This window comes from Lissotriton vulgaris, chromosome 7 (assembly GCF_964263255.1).
Source record: "Lissotriton vulgaris chromosome 7, aLisVul1.2, whole genome shotgun sequence".
Lineage (NCBI taxonomy): Eukaryota > Metazoa > Chordata > Amphibia > Caudata > Salamandridae > Lissotriton > Lissotriton vulgaris.
In genome coordinates, this window is record NC_141695.1 from 1,348,507,053 (window position 1) to 1,348,525,008 (window position 17,956).

Below are 17,956 nucleotides of genomic sequence, written 5' to 3' on the forward strand. Positions count from 1 at the left end.
TTGGTGGGTTTGCACGCATAGAAGGACTTTGATAGGACGGATTGGTCGTTTCTTTTCCTTACCATGCAAAAGATCGGTTTTGTGGACAGGTTGCTTAAAATGGTTAGAACTAATTATCAGCATCCACACTCCAGAGTTCAGGTCAATGGCGCTTCGTCACTCCCATTCGAGTAAAGCAGGGGTACTAGGCAAGGTGCCCATTCTCCCCCCCTCTTATTCGCCATTAGCATCAAACCCTTGGCTACTCAAGTTCAAACAAGCTTTATTCGACGATTGTCATAAAAGCTAACAGTACGTACAAACAAAGTTCAGACATATGAGTAAAATCTAAGAATAGTTCATATTTACACATAAAACCCATACATTCACTATACAATTCAGTCCATTGGAAATATGGAGTTAAATAAATAATACATAATTAAGATTTGATTTAGTACAATTAAAACCATTTCAACTTAGAAATTGGGTAAATATACACATGAATAAAAATGTAGGTTCGGTACAATGATTACATGTTAGTATTTGAGCATTCTACTTCTGATAACCCAGGCCCAGCCCGAGAATTTTGCCGCAGCTGTATAAACTGTCATATCAGTACAGAAACGAATAATACGAACTGCCACCGACCCCTGGTCAGTACCCATTAACCTGCACATCGGGCGATGCCACTTTCTCCTTGGCTCTGTGTACACTGGACATTCAAATAGCAAGTGTCCAATAGTTTCCGGGCGAGCTGAACATGATGGACAAACAGCCTTAGCCCCCGGAGACCATCTACTGGTGAATGCCCCTACCGGCAGACTCCCAATCCTCAATTGAAAAAATAATTTACGTTAAAGAGGTTTTGAGATAACGTCCCAAAAGGGTTCCAGTTTTGGTATATCTTTGATATCCAAAAACATTCCGGTCAAAGACCCTGGATCTATGGTCCTGTAGGACCCAGAGGCCACAAACTGCCAATACAAAGTCTTTAGGGTCTTCTTAGGCGGGAACTTTGAAATCGTAGGAGCCTCCCATAAATCCCGCAGACCCATGCTAGTCAGGAGACCCCGAATGTGCTCTAGCCACTTGATCTTATGAAAGATGTCAATACGAATGATGTCAAGCAAGCCCATAGCGAAGATCTCAAGTTCCGGCGTGGTCCAGATCCTCCTCCAGTATAAAACTGGACGAAAGGATGCTATAAGTGCTATTGGGGATAACCCTAGATCATAAAAAAGGGGTTTCATGGGGGTACTCAGAGGTAATTTAATTAAGTTCCTTAGAAAGGAATTTTCAGAGATTGTCATCCCCTTAAGATTTTCACATCCCCACATTTCAACCCCGTACAAGGCGGAGCTAACTGCTTTACCATTATAGACCGCCAACACCAGAGATATTGGCTTAGTAAGGGACATCTGGTGTTCAAGGCACAAAGCTCCAGTTAACTGTCTATGTCTTAGGGTGGCCAATTCAATATGTTGTTTCCATGACAAATTGCGGTCAATGCAAACACCTAAGTAGGTAAAGGCTTGGACTCTTTCCAAAGGTCGTTGGTTCATGGTCATAGTACCCTTAAAAGATTTAGAACCGTTAAAACTCATAAACTTGGGAGGAGGAGCCTAGCCTGCAGCCGAGATGGCCGCCTAGTTCCTCGGCTCCGTCGGCCCTGACGCCCTTCGCCGAGATCCTGTTCAAAATCCTTCGCCTCCTAGCATCACGCTTCCCGGCGCTGCACTCCTGACCACGATGCAGTGTCCCCGGTCGGAAACGGATCTGCCACGGCGGAGTTAAGCCTCGGTCATCATTCCGGCCCTTTGCAGAGGGAGCAGCCGGGCCATTGTTGGTGGGGACGGCCGGAGGCAACTACGGCAGCGGCGGCCGCTGCGGAGAGGGAGGAGCCGGGGCACCGGACCTGGAGCTCGGCGCTGGTGGCTTTCTTACAGTAGCCTTCTCCCTGACAGCAGCCCAGCGCGACTCGCTCGCAACATTGTTTCCGGCTCCTGCTTCATGTATCCCGGCCCAGCAGAAGGGGTCCGGGACTGTTTCTTTGTTGCAGTTTGTAGCAGCGGTCGCCATCTTCTGCAACGGACGCTCTGATCCTGCCGGTGGGTCTCCCTGCGCTACAGTTACTCTTAGCCTTGTAGCCTCTTCACGACCGGCTGCCTCCACGTTTCCTGCACCATCGGGGCCTCACAGAGGTTTCATTATTTGCCTGGTATCGATGGCTGGTGCCGGGGACTTGCTTCCCTGGGCGCTCAATGGCAGTTTACCTAAGATGGCGGACACAGCAGCACCCTCCATCCTCGATCCACCGCTGAGGCTCTGCGACATCCTGGCTGCACTGGGGGACCTGCGATTGGCCTTCCGCGACTTTGCTACCGAATTGGGGGCCCGGCTTGATGGGGCCCTGTTGGCTGGCCAGGATGACTCTCCAGTGCGGCGCGTTAAGCCATATCCTCAGCCGACTGTTGGTGGATTACCCGAATTGGGGTGCGGGACGGTGGCGGAGGGACGTGTCCCAGAACCCGCTGCGGTACTCCTCGGTCCTTCTCTGGAGGAGTCTGACGATATTGCTTCCTTGGTACGGACGGGGCTCGGGTCCCCGTCGCCGCCTCGCCCATCCCCTTTGTTCTTGGGTGCCATGTTGCCGAGCGCCCTCCTGGACTTGCCCTCTGTGCACCGGCCGGCTACTATTTTGGAACTTATACACCGTTCTGCTCCCAGTTGCTCTAGCCGTGGCCTGGCAATGGTACGTCCTCTGGTTCCTTGCAGTCAAGCAACGTTCCAGTTTGCCTTGTTTCCTGCACCTCAACTTTTACAGTGGTCTCCAGGGTGGTCCATTTCGCCCAAGCTGGCTGCACTGATACTGGTTTCGATTGGACTGCGGATCCGAAGGGGTCAAGGCTGAGGATGGGGACTTTCTTGTTGCACTCTGGAACATGTAAGACACGGGGACAAGGCTGACACTATATATGTTTTAAACGTGGTCGGATGCTACATGGTTGACGGAAAAGTGGAACTGTTGGGATGGTATATGCTATTATGGTGTCGGGTCGGGTTCCGAGGAGGGATGGCCGAGGGTGGTTTTATTGACTGTATGTGCTGGAGGGCGCCACGTTCTCCTGTTCTATTGTTATCATCATGGCTGTGTGTTGGATGGACGTTTACGGACACCCCCCCCGCTCTGATGTGGACACTTTGCTCGCTCGCCTCTTCCAAGATGTCTACCATGAGGCTGGACTATGCTGCTGCTTCGCATAGCGGGGGGCGGGGCTGAGGGTGTCTCCTGTTGTGCACGGTCTGTTTCTGCTCGCACTGCTGGGATACTGATGGTCTGCCGGGGATAGTGAATATGTGTATTGTATTGGTCGCGGGGCCCGGGATCGGGCGGCTGGGGATATGTGATGGTGGTCTTGGGAATTTCTACTGGTCCTCGGTGATTTCTTAAGGGTAATAGATGCATTGACGGGTGGGGACTATGATGTGACTGTTCTTTGTCTGATTTATTCGTTTGCTTGAGATGATTCTCCCCACCTGCATTTCTGATTGCTACTACTCTTAAGCTGATGGTAATTTGCGTGATGGACGTTTATAGGACCGGTGGTGACCGAGATTACGTTGAATCTAGCTCCTCCCTGCCTTCTCTGAGAGTTGGAGGGTGGGATGGCTCTTCTCACTCTATATACTCTCTTTCCCACTTGTGGGTTCTTGGGGCGACAGGCATGCCTATGGGGGGGGGGTGGGCCGTGGCCTTCCGCTGGTATGCAGGGTGGGGGGATGGGATGTGTTCTATGTTTTCTCTTTGTTTCTATGGCCCTCTTTCTTTTTCTTTTCTTCTTCTGTTTCCTCTTTCTGTATCTCTTCGCTTCCTTTGGGGTCGGGGTCCAGTCTTATTAGGGAGTCTATTATATCGTCTCTTCATGTGACATAGTGGTTGATCCTGGTTCCTAGATGGTGGTCATTTGTTTTCTGTCACATGCCTTCCACTATCACGCCTCCTCCCGGATGCTCCCTGAATGATAATAGCTATCCTGGTCAGTGATTGGCTTTGACTCTTTTTGTAGTTTTAGACTCGCACTCGACAAAATTATAAAATTAAACCTTTTTATATCCTTATGCTATTGTTCTATGTTACATGCAATACTCTTCGCTCATAGACAGCTCTAATGGCGTTCTGTTCCATTGATACTGCTTTATCCTTTTCCTGTATGTCATAGCGGCCGGCCCCGAGGGGTTGTAGGCAGACGCTGTGTATTGTGCATTTTACAAATAAAGGTTTTAAAAAAAAAAAAAAAAAAAAAAAAACTCATAAACTTGGTTTTCTGTACGTTTACTTCTATACCCCGTGCGGTGCAGAAATCTTCAAAAAGCTTCAAACCTTTTTGAAGGCCGCTCGGGGTTTTTGAAACTAAAAGACAATCGTCCGCAAACATTAAAATAGGGACTTTCGCTCCAGCAAGAATCAGGTGCGTCAATACTTGAATTAATTAAAATTTTTGCCACATCATTAATATGTCTTCCGTTCCATGTCTTACGACAACCCAAGAAGGAGGGGGGGTGGCGCTCCCTGACTTCTCACTATATTATAAAGCAGCGCAACTAAGAGTGATGGTAGAGTGGTCAATGAGAGAGTCCGACAAACACTGACTCCAGATGGATAGGGCAATATTGGGAATGTTGATTTGGGTTGTGCTCTGGAAACAGAAGGAAGACAGACCGGCCAATGCATACATCAGCACCCTGACAAGTACCACTCTCAAGCTCTGGGGGGAGGTTACGAAGGACGAGAGATGGACTACCTTCCCCTCACCTTACACACTGATCCACTTTAAGCCAGATTTACCCCCAACTATGAGGGAAGGTCCATTTGATGGGTGGTGGGAGGTGAGATGCTTGAGGGTCTCAGATTTGTTCCACAACTTTGATATGCTAACCTGTGCGAGTTGCAAAAGGGAATTTCAGGTTCCGAGTAGCGAGCATTTCCACTACCTTCAACTCAAACATTGGGTATCCCAATCACAGATAAGGGAAGCCACCACCAGAGAGCGTACACAGATAGAACAATGGATACGTAGGGCGGGTTCAGCAAAGGGGGCGATCTCCGCGCTCTACTCAATGTTACTATCAACAGTTAGACACCACGAGCATGCTACCAATTGTCTGGGAACAAGTAGAGGGGAGGGACATTGCGGAAGGGGACTGGCATCACATATGGTCGGACATTTCCAAGCATAATCACTCAGTGGCATTAAGGGAAGCTTACTACAAGGCCCTATTTGATTGGTACCTATACCCCTCTGAACTCAAAAAGATTTTTCCGGACACATCCAAGGTATGCTGGTGAGGTTGTGGACTTCTTGGGGATTTCCATCACATATGGTGGGGCTGTCCTGAAATTTGAGCTTTTTGGGAAGAGATTTTATCACACAATAAAGACATGCTGGGATACCCCCATACCAAATTCTATAGAGGGAGTACTATTGGGCGTTAGAGACCCTGACCTTGAGCACCAGATGAGGGCGGACAAGGTTATCCTAAGGGCGTGTCTTGGGATAGCCAAAACCACAATAGTGGCAGTCGGGAAAAAGAAGGATGCACCTGCTCTGTCGCTATGGCACTTGCGACTCTGGAGAATCCTCACCGTGAAAAGAATAGCGGGTATCTTTAGAGACAAATGCAAAAACTTTGAAAACAAATGGGACCTATTGATTACTTTCCTGTCCCAGGGTCTCCCCTCGGCGGTGTGGACAGCCTCCGTGAGAGCTATGCGCCTCTTTCTGTTTTTAAGCTGACTAACGTCCAGTCCCGTTTTAGCACCCCAAAATGTTAAGGATGGCAAGATATATGCGAGAAAAGGTAATGCCCCTTCATACGGCACAAACCTGATTGTCCAAACGCTTACCTTCGACATTACACCACCACCACCAGGGAGGGGGGAGGGAAGGGCGGGTTATGGGTGGTCTTTTGTTTATTAGAATTGTTTTGGGTGCATCCCTCAATGTTGGCCTTGGTAAAATGGAAATGACTTGCAATGCGTGACGGTGGCGAGGGGACTTTCCAAGGTCAGAAACAGAACCTGTATTAAATGGTCATACACACAGGAAGTCCTGTATAATTGGCAATGTCTTATATTTCATGCAGAAGTCATGTTGAATAAAAAGATCTTTGAGAAAAAACAATAAAGGGTTTAAAGAAACCTTTTACTCCAAAAGCCAATCTATGTTCAATAATTGCCAATTCTTAACGAATATTTCTGAGTCAGATATAAATGATATGCTACGAAATGGAACCTATAATTCAACACAATTCTCTTTTGATGGTTTAGCCTTATGGCCTTACAATTCTAATACATGCAGGGAGTATTTCCTTTTCAACAATCCTGGACCTAAAATCAATTGTCCTGATCTCTGTTACAATACAAAAACACCTGTGGTAGTTACTACATATAGTGTATGTAAGCTATGACCGTTAGAACACTCCAGTCTTTCAGCTGTGAAAGAACACTTTCCCTCAATTAATGAAAATATGGACTTTTTTGGACTTTCTTCTGGGACCCCTTCTTCAAGGAAACAAAAGATTTTTTGCCACAGGAACATATGCCATTTTCAATTATTTATTTACAATTAATTATGCCATCTACAATTATAATCTTCTGAAAAAGAAGCTGCATAAAAATTAGGCACATAGATCTAGAAAAATGAAAACTGTTTATAAAGTTATCGACAATAGATTGCACACGCTCTCTCAAAAAAGGAGATCTGAAATTGTTGCAACTTGGGCAGGCTCAGTTAAGAGCGACTATACAACTAAATTGGGCATTAAAACACTTAGATTGCAATTTCTTAATAAAACAGCCTTATTTGAACCAAATAATTTGAAACTCACTCAAAAAACAATGGCCAAGAAGGTATCCACATAAACTTTATTAAGCATAGAGCAAGTTTAAGATTCACCATTTACAGTCAGTGACACGCCCCCTATTACCTGGTTAAAGCATGGTATACTTTCTTTACCCATAACTGTTCATTTTCATGACTGTCAAAAATACATATCAATTGGTTGGTATGAAATTATGCACAATTTACAGCTGTTCCATTCATGGAAATTCCCTTTCACACACCTCTGTTTAAATTAAAATTAAGATGGCCGTGTGTATATCAGTACAGCAAATTGCAGAAATTCCCTTGGACACTCCCTTCTGTGTGATACCATATCATTGTACAAAATGTGTAGCCCTTTAATTTTTTTTTAAACAGACTTTATCCATTTTTCATGTTTCACTCAAGTGCAATATACATATACAGGTAGATGCACCCACAAAAATGGCATTTGAGATGTATCAAGGGTTCATGCACTCGCAATTTAAGAATTTGCAAATAATTGCGAGTTCTCAAATTGCGATTGCATTTAGGGATCGTAATTTGCAATTCCTTAAATGCAATGCATGAACCATTCCAAGATTGCGAATTCGCAATCTGGTGTCGCTATTTACTGCAAATCCAAACTACGTGGTAAAAAGCAAAAACTTAGAAATATTCACTTTAGTGCATTTTTCTAAGTTGTATATTACACACACACATGTCCTTGGGACATGTGTGTGCGCAACACCAGTGAACATTACCATTTCAGGGGTGCAACAGGGTGTCCTTTGGACACCCTGGCACCCTTGAAATTGCGGCACATTTGCGTAAAGGCCCATAGGAATGAATGGGAGAGCCATTCCTTATTTACGATTAGGAATTAGCGAAGGTCGAGATGGAGAGGGTACAACCAACAGATAGGGCATTTTCCGCCCCCAGGCCAGTTCCAACAATCGGATCAATATCCAATTCAAGAGAACGAACCGTTCAGAACACGCAAGAAAATATACAGACGTTGAGTAGGACAAGGTAAAGTAATGAATTGAATACGATACCAATCAATAATCTATTTAATTATACACCTACTAAAGAAGAAATTTCTATTCTATCAAAGGGATTGTCTTATGTTCCATCAGCCTTACAAAACCCGATTGAGACTAAAAAAGAAATCTTGACTTTTCTCAGAAAGATTTGACTAAAAGCTTTCTTTTTAGAAAGAGAATCAAACGAGTCAAAGAATATTAGTGGTTTGAAGAACAAGTCTAATTTTGTCCCAGAAAGTGTATTACTACCATCAGAAATTTTAGTCTTTGAGCATGTGGTACTTAGGGATGTATGACATTACAACACATGCTTTTACCACGCATGCCTTTACAACGCGGTTTTTACAACGAAAACCTTTACAACGCATAGTGCTTTGGGGTTCTGGATAGTGAATAGTTTAATTTACTATTCCAACTCCAGTCCCCGTGGACACTAGGGAAGGTGTTGGATAGTAAATTAAACGTATTCCCTATCCTAGAGCGCCCCCCAGTGCAATGCGTTGTAATGGTTTGCGTTGTAAAAGTTGCGTGGTAAACTTAGGGAATTAGATGAATTACAATCCAAGAAAACTTACTTCGATTCCAACTGTAATAAGGCCGAAAAAATAGCCCTCAAGAATCTTTCAGATAATCCGTCATTGGTAATCAAACCGGCGGATAAAGGTGGGGGCATCGTCCTTTCGGATATTGACAAATATGACCAAGAGGTGAATAGACAACTAGCTAATGTAACTCTAGTAAAACTAGATGATGACCCGACAGGGAGATTAAAAGAAAAAATTCTGAACATAACAATGGAAGGTTTAGAACAAGGATGGTTATGTCAGAAGGAATTCGATTATCTCAATTCAGAACAGAACAAAGTTCCTAACATATATGTATTGCCTAAAGTGCATAAGTCCACAACTGATCCCCCGGAAAGGCCCATTTATCGGCCTGTGGCTCGATGCTTGAACCTGTGACAAAATATATAGATTTCTTTCTTATCCCTTTGGTCAAAGAAACCCAGTCATACATAAAGGACACTATGGACTTTATAACAAAAATAGAGGATCGACCTTTTAGCAGTGACAACCAAATATTAGTAACATTCGATATCGAATCACTCTATACTAATATCCCCCAAGATGAGGCTATAGCCGTGATGAGATGTGTATTAGAACAGAGGGAACGTCCACATCAAGTGCCAACAGGTTTTTTAGTATCATTGGCTACCATTTGTTTAAAAAACAACTTTTTCAACTTTAAAGACCAGCTATATTTACAAATCTCTCGTGTGGCCATGGGATGCATTTTTTCTCCAGCAATCGCCAATTTGGTGATGTCCGAATTTGAAAAAAAGTGGTTATATAGCGACACCAATCCTTTTAAGAACAAGGTAAATTTTTGGTGTCGCTATATTGATGATATTTTCATGGTTTGGCATGGAAACGACATACTATCACAGGAATTTTACAACTGGTTGAATTCAAGAACTCTGGAATTGAATTTTACTATGTCCAGTAACGGAAAAAAACTGAACTTCCTGGATGTCAATATCCAAGACGATGATGGCCACCTGGAAGTAAGTCTTTATACTAAAAGTACAGACCGTAATACATTGCTACATTTTACGAGTTGTCATCCCCGCAGCCTTAAAGAGAATTTGCCGTATGGGCAATTTCTCCGTGTAAGGAGAAACTGCAGTAAAAAAGAGGAATATTTTTAAAATGCAGAAATTCTGAAGAACAAATTAATAGCCAGAGGCTACCCCAAACGGTTAGTCAAGATCGCCTTGAAAAGGGCTTGGTTTACCCCTATAGAAGTTCTTTTGGTGCCTAAATTCAAAGAAAAGGATACCCCTCTTACATGTGTGCTTACGTACGATCCGAAAGCCAATAAAGTAAAGAAAATCATTCAAAAGCATTGGAAACTTATTGAACACCTAGGAATTAAAAAAACCCTCTTTGCTTTTAAAAAAGGCAAAAACATAAGACAATCCCTGGTAAGAGCAACAAGAAAAGTCGACTCTCCACCTCAAGATTTACGAAGACTTCTGAATCTACCCCCCATAATAGGACATTATAGGTGTCAAAACTGTGTGGCCTGTAACCTAACTACAGATACAAAAGAGTTTGAAATCAATGGATATAAACACCACCCAAAACGTTTTTCCAACTGTATTACAAGGAATACAGTATACTGTATTAAATGTCCGTGTAACAAATTTTATATCAGACAGACGACACAAGCTGTGAAGAAACGTATTCTCCAGCATAAATCTAGGGTCAAATGTAAGGTTCAGGGAGCACCCTTGGTGCATCATTATGAAATCCATCAACATACAGAAAATTATATGATTTGGACAGTCCTTTGTGTATTGGGTAAAACTAAACAGGAGTAAATTAAAATAAAGTTGGACAGGTTGGAAGCAAGACTGATAGAGAAATATAAGACTGCTAGCATTGGTCTAAATGACATGTGTGTGCGCAACACCAGTGAACATTACCATTTCAGGGGTGCAACAGGGTGTCCTTTGGACACCCTGGCACCCTTGAAATTGCGGCACATTTGCGTAAAGGCCCATAGGAATGAATGGGAAAGCCATTCCTTATTTGCGATTAGGAATTAGCGAATCGCAAATAAGGAATCAGTAGGAATCGTAAATAACATTGCGATTCCTACATGCATCCCGTTTGGCGAGTCTTTAATAGCGATTCCTTAAAATTTGCTATTAAGGACTCGCAAAACATAACTTTGAAGCATCTGGGGGATAATCTTATAAAATACATTATAAAAGCGGAACCCAATGGACGGTTGTGACCACATCATGTCATAGCCTCGCATCTCATTAGCTCGTCTAGACCATCCTTTTCTTCTGCACGAGGAGAGTAGTCCATCCTAATGTGGGAGTCATATCCCATCCGTCATGTGGCATAGCCCTGAGGGGCTGAATCGTGTTGCCCCTAAATTATGTGAGCACTGCCGGCACCTATTCACCAGATCAGAGAACAAAGAACGCAACACCCCCCAACTCACTCCCCCCTACCCTGGTCCCCCCCCTTAGCCACACCTCCCTCCTCCCCTTAGACATGTTGCTCTCCCTAACAGCACACTTGTTGCACATTATTTATTCCGCACACACTCCGTTGGATTCCCTATGGCAGTGATCTATGTCCCACCCAGGAGGATGCACCCACGTTAATCATTTCCTCACCTGTGGCTGTGTTCTCATATAGCAAAGGGTGACGCCCATATCCGGGAGAATCAGTCATCATCGTCAGTTGGATTTTTAAGCAGATCTACCATTGCCACCCAGGCTCTCGCCGTGTCCCACAATTTGTCATTGTCAGTTCTCTGAGCCAGTTAGAGCCGGAGGGTCCCCTCGCAGTCCGCCCACTTTATAAATTCCCGCAGCCAACGCGCAACACTGGGAGCTGTGACCGTCTTCCAATGGCTAGTGATTTCACGTTTGTCTAGGACTAACCCCAGATCCAGGAACTTATTGGTGGTTTTGTTGCGGGCAGTGTGGGGGAACCAGTGTAACATGCACACCCCTGGAGTATGCTGCAGCTCCCTTTTTTGGTCAGAATCTCTCCCCAATACCCCTGGAGCAATGGACAATCCCAGAACATGTGCATAAATGCTGCGTTTTCCAGTCTGCATCGCGGGCAGGCAGTGCGGGAGCCAAAAAATTCATTAATTTTGTAAGGAGTGAGGTATGCCCGATAAAACACATAGAATTGAATGAGTTGGAATCTCGCGTTTCGAGAGCATTTCCATGCTCGTTTCAGGAACATCTCCCAGGGTTTAGCCTCTATAGGCATTCCCAGATCAGCCTCCCATTTAGTGCGCAATTCCTCTAGAGGAGCCCTTAAGCCCTGCGTCAGTCTCCGATACAAACACGTAACCGCCTTGATTTTACCCGGGGAGGTGACCACATATTGGCAAGGAAGGAAGATCTGTGGTCCCTCCATCCCTTTTTTCCAGTGTTTACGCACAGCTGCAGTCACTGCCACGTGCAGAAGAAAGTCCTGAGCAGGCAGTTCGTGTCTTTCCTTGAGATCTTGAAATGGTAAGAGTGTACCATCTTCGTATAGATCCTCAATGGAGGAGATCTCCAGCTCCTCCCAATCGTGTAGTCGCTGCCAATCCCCTCCATGAGGCAGCTCCTCACAGGACCACACCAGAATCTCAGGCGCATACGCCAGGCTCACTTTATTGCATCGTAGAGCCCTATTCCAACATTGCTGGAATACTCATAACTCTCTGGACACCTCTCTTTCACGCACCGAAAGCTGTAACAGAATCTGAGTCAGGTGCCGAAGCCCCAGGTCCCTACCTCTCTGATCTACCTCGACTCCCAGTTTCCCTGCCATCCGCTGTGTGAACCATTGGAACTGGGCCGCATGGTAGTAAGCCTCGAAATCAGGTGCTGCAAAGCCCCCTTCTTGACTTGGACGCATCATAGTAGTCAGCGCCACTCTACGCCTTCCCTGATCCCCATAAGAAACTCGAAACCATTGAGTCAAGTTGGGCGAAGCCCTTCCCAGGCACCCAAAGTGGCAGAGTAACAAAATAATAAAGCAAACAGGGCAGGGTTATCATTTTTAGTAATGCCACTCGTCCAGCAACCGATAAAGGAAGAGATCCCCAGAATTCAAGATTATCCTTGGTAGTTCGCAGGGCTCGCCCTATATTACCCTCGAATAAATCAGCAGCCTCATAATAAATTCGAACCCCCAAGTAAGGCAAGCAACTGCCTTCCCATCTTACATCCAGCCCCTCAGGAAGATCGCCTCGCCCCCCACGTACCGGAAACAGACAGGTCTTGGCCCAATTAAGTTTGAGTCCTGCCACTCGTCCCAGCCTCTCCAGCAATTCCTGGGCTCCCCGTAGCTCATCAGTAGCATTGGCAAGGAACATTAACAAATCATCAGCATATAGGGCAATACAGTGCATCTGACCCATCCCCTATAGGCCCCTGTAGTGTCTACCTTTCTGCGCAAGAGCGGCCAGCGGCTCCATTGCCAGGGCAAATAGAAGGGGAGACAGCGGGCAGCCTAGGTCACAAGCCGCCGAAATCACCCCCCCCCCGTCCGAAACCTGGCCGTCAAGCGAGTGTAGAGAATCTTCATCCAGGCCACAAATCCCTCACCTAAGCCAAAGGCCCTCAAAACCCGAAACAGATACGGCCACTCTAGGCCATCGAAGGCCTTTTCAATGTCTATCGATAGTACACATGCCTCATCACCCCCTGCCGCCGCCTCGTGCATCAGTTGACATAACCTCCGAATATTCATCGTCATGTTCCGGGTAGGAATGAACCCAGCCTGGTCCCCGGCACCAGAGTTGTCATGTGCACCATCAGGCGACTGGCCAAGATACCGCTCAGGATCTTATAGTCAATGTTTAACATCGCCAGGGGGCGATACGCTGTTCGATCCCACTCTGGCTTACCCGGTTTAAGGAGCGGTACGATCACTGCCTCCCTTGTAGAGGTAGGTAAGTAGCCTTCCTGTTTTGACCGGTTATAAAGGGTCACCAGCTGCGGAGCCAGCACGTCGATATAAGTGACATAGCACTCCGATGGTAACCCATAGGTACCCGGCGTTTTGTTCTTGGCCATACGCTTGAGAGCTCCCCGGACCTCACATAATTCTACTGGTCGGCCCAGGCTCTTCCGCCTCAATCTGAGGTAACTCTATGTCAAGGATATCCCCTTCCTCTAGCTCTCTGGGGTCCAACTTGCTACAATAAAGGGTGGAATAGTATTCCAGGAACTGCGTGTTAATGTTTGAACAAAGGAGGGACTGGAGTAGGACAATATTTTACGGGGTCCAGTGTACAGGTCCACAGACTAGAAACACAAAGAGGGTACAAAGTTCCCCGGGAAGAGTGACGGAGTAGAGGTGTGTGTGCTAGAAAGAGGGGGGAATCCCCTAGTTGGAACTAAAACCCTCACACACCCAGCAAGTTAGGTGTCATGCTTCATCATATGGGTTCTGCTCCTCGTCAGACTGGCGCTGCAATGTCTGACGAGCTCCCGAAACCGGGGCTCTTTATCGGAGATCTTTTGTTCCGGCCATATGGTGCATGCGTGTGAGAGGGCGGGGGAGTGTGGTCGTGACGTGAAAAGTTGAAGTTAAAAAAGGTGGGTCAGTCCAAAAACTAATTTATTCTCGTGGTAGACTCCCTTGGTTAAAAAAGGTGAGAGGGGAGATGAATGCCCTGGAACTATCCAAGCAAATTAACTACTACCCTCTAGTTTGGTCGACATGTTTCACAAAAATCTGAGTACAGCTGAGAAACAAGCTGTCTTAGCACTGGGTAATGACACCAGTATAGTAATCAAACAGGCAGACAAGGGTGGGGCTACTGTTATTCAAAACAGTAGTGACTATGATATCGAATGCAAACGCCAACTTTCCAATATCACCCACTACAGACCACTCACTACAGACCCCACAAAGCGACTCAGTACTACGATCACGAGTCTAGTTTTAGAGGGTGAAACGAATGAGTGGATCTCTAAAAATGAAGCAGCATTCTTGATCACTCCAGACCCGGTTATCCCATACTTTTACACCCTCCCTAAAATTCATAAAGGGGTGTCACCAGTCCCTGGGAGGCCGATTGTTTCCGGCATTGGCTCACTGCTGGAGCCATTATCGAAATTTTGTGACTCTTTCCTCCAACCAGTGGTCAGAAAAATTCCATCTTTCTTACAAGACACCAGAGATGTCCTCCTCCTCGTCGAATTCATTGAGGGGAGGGATGGCGTTGACCTCCTCCTCACCATGGATGTCGAGGCGTTGTATACCAACATCCCCCAGCAAGCCACACTGGAAGCAGTGGAGTGGAGTCTACCTTCTACTAGAGGAATGGTCCTCTCCCACACCTGTGTCATTCATCATGGCGTGTGCTTCTCTAGCGTTGACGGAAAATTTCTTTCAATATGGAACACAACTGTACCACCAGATCCAGGGGACTTCCATGGGTTCTACATTTGCTCCAAGCCTGGCATGTATTTACATGGCAACCTTTGAAGAAAGCATTATCAGGTCTGCACTCAATCCCTACCTCCATAACATCACTTTGTGGCGCAGGTACATTGACGATATCCTAATTCTTTGGAAGGGCGATCGTACAACCTGCGAAGCTTTCTGTTCATGGGTTAATCTTCAGAACCCGTACCTAAAATTCACTGGTACCATCTCTGCAACTACCATCCCCTTTTTAGATCTATGCATCAATCTCAATCCTACTGGTTTGATTATGACTCTCTATCGTAAAAGTACTAACAGAAACAGTCTCTTAATGTACCAAAGCTACCATCCCCGTGCCCTGAGGGACAATCTCCCCTTTGGGCAATTCCTCAGGGTCAGGAGAAACTGCACAGCTAAAGCAGATTTCCAAAAGGAAGCAACGCTCTTGCAACACAAGCTACAGGATAGAGCAGGGGTACTCATAGTACGGCCCGCGGGCCGGTGGCGGCCCGGCAAGCCTTCCTTGGCGGCCCGCCGGGCCTTGCAGACATGTACCAGTTTAAAAAAAAATAATTCAAGAGTTTTAGTAAACACCGCCGGTTGATGCAGCCTGACTCGGAGAGGCTCTGCTCTAGGGGGGCCGGGAAATTCCAGCCATAGAGTGGAGCTGCAGGGGCCTCAGAAGAGGTGAAACAGATCAAAGCCTCATTAACGATTTAATGGTCTTTTAAAGACCTGTGAAGTGCTCCGCTGTGTGCGCGCCAGGCAAGCTGACTCATCCCGGGCTGCCACAGAGGAGGAGGGGGGGGGGGGAGGGGGGATTGTTGGACAATTACAGTGATCAGGACAAACCCCGTGACTGATTGAACCGAGCCGAGCATGAACTTGGAGATCACTCTGCGCAGCCTCGAGTAGCATTTGTTTTATCGGCACTGAAGGGATGAACGTCTGAATCAGCCCAGCCTTATTTAGAATCTCTGCCCTCCGGATTACACCTGATCTCTGCTGCAGTGGTCCAGCCAGCTCTCGTGCACCCTCTACATTAGGGAGTCACTAATAATGTGCTGCGGATTTTGGGAAGGCTGGGGAAGGTGGTTCGATGTGTGCAGCAAATAGCTCTTGCTTTTCGTGATATTTCTAATAGAATTAATACACCTTGCCTAGACAGAGATAGGGAGACAGAGATGGAGAGAGAGGGCGAGGGAGGGAGAGACAGAGGGAGGGAGAGTCAGGGGAGGTTGAGGGAGTGAGAGAGTCAGGGGAGGGCGAGGGAGGGAGTGAGAGAGGGAGGGGGAGAGTCAGGGGAGGGTGAGACAGAGGGAGGGTGAGACAGAGGGAGGGAGAGACAGAGGGAGGGAGGGAGAGGAAGGGAGAGTGAGGGCGAGAGAGGGAGAGTCAGGGAAGGGAGACAGAGGGAGAGCCAGGGGGGGTGAGGGAGGTAGAGAGAGGGAGAGTCAGGGGAGGGAGAGGGAGGGAGAGACAGAGGGAGGGAGTGTGAGGGGAGGGAGGGAGAGTGAGGGGAGGGAGGTAGAGTGAGGGAGAGTCAGGGGAGGGAGAGAGAGGGAGAGTCAGGGGAGAGGGAGGGAGGGAGGGAGAGCCAGGGCAGGGTGAGGGAGAGGGAGAGTGAGAGTCAGGGGGGGCGAGAGAGGGAGAGACAGAGGGAGGGAGAGTGAGGGGAGGGCGAGGGAGGGAGAGACAGAGGGAGGGCGTGTGAGGGGAGGGAAGGAGGGGAGGGTGGAAGAGAGTCAGGGGAGGAGAGGGAGGGAGAGAGAGAGAGTCGGGAGAGGGAGAGAGGGAGAGAGGGAGAGAGAGAGGAAGACAGGGAGAGAGAGGGAGGGAGACAGTTAGAGAAAGGGAGGGAGACAGTTAGAGAAAGGGAGAGAAAGGGAGACGGAGAGAGGGAGGGAGACAAAGAAAGGGAGGGAGACCAAGAGAGGGAGGGAGACAGAGAGAGGGAGGGAGACAGAGAGAGGGAGGGAGATAGAGGGAGGGAGGAAGTGGGAGGGAGTGAGGGAGACAGAGAGAGAAGGAGAGAAAAAGAGAGGGAGAGAAAGAGAGGGATGGAGACAGAGAGGGGAGGTAGAGAAAGAGAGAGGGAGGAAGACAGAGAGAGGGAGGGAGGGAGACAGAGATAGGGAGGGAGGGAGGGAGACAGAGATAGGGAGGGAGGGAGGGAGACAGAGAGAGGGAGGGAGACAGAGAGGGAGGGAGGGAGACAGAGAGAGGGAGGAAGACAGGGAGAGTGAAGGAGACAGAGAGAAGGAGGGAGACAGAGAGAGGGAGGGAGACAGAGAGAGGGAGGGAGACAGAGAGAGGGAGGGAGGGAGACAGAGAGAGAGGGAGGGAGACAGAGAGAGTGAGGGAGACAGAGAGAGTGAGGGAGACAGAGAGAGTGAGGGAGACAGAGGGAGGGAGGGAGACGAGAGAGGGAGGGACGGAGAGAGAGAGAGAGAGGGAGGTAGAGAAATAGAGAGAGGGAGGGAGGAAGAGAAAGAGAGAGAGGGAGGGAGACAGAGAGAGAGATATGTGTGTGTATGCTCGGTCTGGTGGCTCAGTGGACAAAGACATCTGCTGCCAGGGCCTGTGTTCAACCTCATGGTCACAGGTTTTTTTTCCCTCTAGCCCCGCCCCCTCTCTCACTGACCACGCCCCCACCGGTGCGGCCCTCGGCCACAAACTACACTGTAAATTTGGCCCCTTAGAGAAAGTTTGTGAGTACCCATGGGATAGAGGATATCCTACTAGACTACTAAACAAATCCCGCAAAAGAGCACTGAACAACCCAAGAGAGAGCTTGCTAGAGTCACACCCCAAAACCAAAGATGATCAGATAACCTGTGTTACCTGCTTTACTCCAAACTCATCATTTCTAAAGAAGACCATAAATAAACACTGGTCCATAGTGAATTCAGGTGGCCTAGAAATCCCACGCCCCAGGTTCGCTTTTAAAAGAACTTCTAACCTAAAAGATGCCCTCATCCATACACGCCCAAAGAAAAACACCACTGATAACCAAAGAACATTGTGGAGACTCCCCCCAGTGGTTGGGCATTTCCCTTGTGGCGGTTGTGCGGTATGTCCGCAGACATTACAGTGTAAGGAG